Genomic DNA, 2,713 nt, shown 5'->3' with positions numbered 1-2,713 from the left:
TTGAGTTATTACTAGTACTATCATTAATGATAGTAAGAGAAAATGAAAATTCCCTCCTCCTCCCCCCCCCCCCAAAGTTATAATAACGTTAGCTTTATATATCATTTTACTATTCTGCCCCTAATCTTACTGTTAGCTATAAAATTTAAATATTTTGAAAATACAAATTAAGTAAAATAACTTATATATCCTTAATGATCAAATTTTATTTTATAATAAATTGTAAATTATAGAGAAAAATTACAAGTGGGGAAAATATCCCTAATAGTTGTAAATTATCCATTTAAATTGGAATAACATTTGGTTATATATATCCACAATATGTGTGTGTGTGTGTGTGTGTGTGAAGTAATTTTTCTCGATAATTTATTATTAAATTTATTTAATCATTAGGGTTATATAAGTCATTTCGCTTTATTTATACTCTAAAAATATTTAAATTTTATGGCTAACATCAAAACTATGTGTCAAATAGTACAATGATATATAAAGCTAACACAGTTAGAGTTGCAAGAGAATTTGAACTTATTTTAAAACATGAGAGGGTTTTTCGTTTTTCTAAACAACAAAGGATAATCTTTGTTTTTTTTATATTGTTAATAACTGTCATTATAGTAATTATTATTATGATTAAACTAAATTCAGCTTATGATATTATATATTTTTAATGAAATGTCTTGTATAGTCTATATGATTTTATTTTCTATAATAATAAAAGTTTTAATAAAGTGTATATATATAGTCCAATTGAATGTATTTTTCTAAAGTGTGTATAATTTGATTTTATTTTTTAACCCCGCTTGAAAACCACTCAATCAAGTCAACAAGGTACAATTTGTTAAAAATTAAATTTTTAATAATATCAAGCATAATTTTTTAGGTATTATTACAATAATTGTTATTGACATTGTATTGTACCCTTAACTAAATTAACAATGTAACTAGAAAACTATAATTTTAGTGCAACACTGAGAATTAAATAATTTAGGGAAAAAGATACCTACACCCCCAAGATTTAGAAAAATGATCATATAAAACCCCATGTTTTCACCGAGGGACCCTAAGACCCCTTTGACTATAATACAATTTGGATTTATTGATTCAAAAAAATTGACTTTTAGATTTTTAATAAGTACAAATATAATTTAAATAGTTTAATTTGTCTAATAAATTAATAATATTAAAATATTTTTTAATATATAAAATAATTTTTAAAATGTAAATTATGATATTTATTTTAATTATATATTTGTATTTGTTAGAAAATTTTAAATAAATCTTTAGGTTAAATAGATTTTATAATTAATAAAATATATCTCATGTATTAATAGTATTCAAATTTTGCATACAATATTGAAAATAATTTAAATTTTTAAATATTTATTTTAATATTATGTTCCTATTTATTAAAAAAATTTAGTTTAATATAATATAAGATTGTAAAGTACTAAAATATTTTTTATATATTAATTATTTTAAAATGTATATATTGTTACATTTATTTTAATATTATATTTCTACTTATTATAAAACTTTAGAGTCAATTTTTTTGAATTAATAAAGTCAAAAAGCATTATAGTTAAAAGGGGTTTTAGTGTCTCTTAGTGAAAACTCAAGGATCTACATGATCATTTTCCCAAACCTTGGGAAGTGACCTTTTCATTATTTACGCTTAATTGCATATGTGATTATATGATTTAAGTATAATAATTAAAATTTTAAAGTATAATATATTAATTTGAGTAATACTCACTTATAAAATAGATATTATATAATTCGAGTAATAATCAATGAAAAATATGATGTATAATCAATTATTACAATTTTATAACACTATTAGTATACAATGAAATAAATTATCACTAAAATATAATAATTGAAAATAAGGCAACATCAATTAAGGTATAAATTACGTATCCAACTATATAAGTATAATGTTAAATAAATTTAATTTTTATGACTCATAAAAAACTATTGCAATTTGGAGCAATAAATAAATAGTTTTAAAATTGTAGTCAACATTATTGTTAAATTATAAGGTTGAATTTATCTGTAAGAGAAAATTTTCCTTTTAATACTTAATTGAGGAAGCAAAATTAATGTATTAATATATTTTCTTTTTTCTTGATTGCATTAATTTCCTAATGTGTTTTTTTATATAAAATATTGTTTAATTTGAAATGCATTTACTGTGCTTAAAGCATTAATTAAAGATAAATAAATGGTGACTTAGTTGAATTGGATTCAAAGTAAATGCTAATTTACAAATCTTAAAATTTCAATATAAAAATTAATTTTCACTATTCCTGTGATAATCATATAATAAATTAATAAATAAATAATTTGTTTTATCTTAGACATTTGAAAAATAAAAATTTGAGCTGTACAAATTGCATATGCAATTGTTAAAAATGAAATTTTGGTTGAAGTGATGAGATATCAAAGAATTTATTTTGGAAAGAAAATGAGTACAATTAATTTGAATTAATAAAATAGGCATATCTATAATGATCAAAAGCTCAAGTATAAATAAGTTGAGTTTAAGAAATCTCATGAAGTCAAGAAGATTAAAAAGAAAAACAAAATGTTCCAACATAATTAGATTAGGTAAGTTCCTAATCTTTTAACTTACAATGTTGATTGTAGTTTATAGAAAATTGAATAGGGGTTAAATAGTGAAATTTTAATATATTGTTGTAAGTTGATATTTACT

Source organism: Citrus clementina, unplaced genomic scaffold (assembly GCF_000493195.1).
Source record: "Citrus clementina cultivar Clemenules unplaced genomic scaffold, Citrus_clementina_v1.0 scaffold_8, whole genome shotgun sequence".
Taxonomy (NCBI): Eukaryota; Viridiplantae; Streptophyta; class Magnoliopsida; order Sapindales; family Rutaceae; genus Citrus; species Citrus x clementina.
This window is presented reverse-complemented; position numbering follows the sequence as displayed.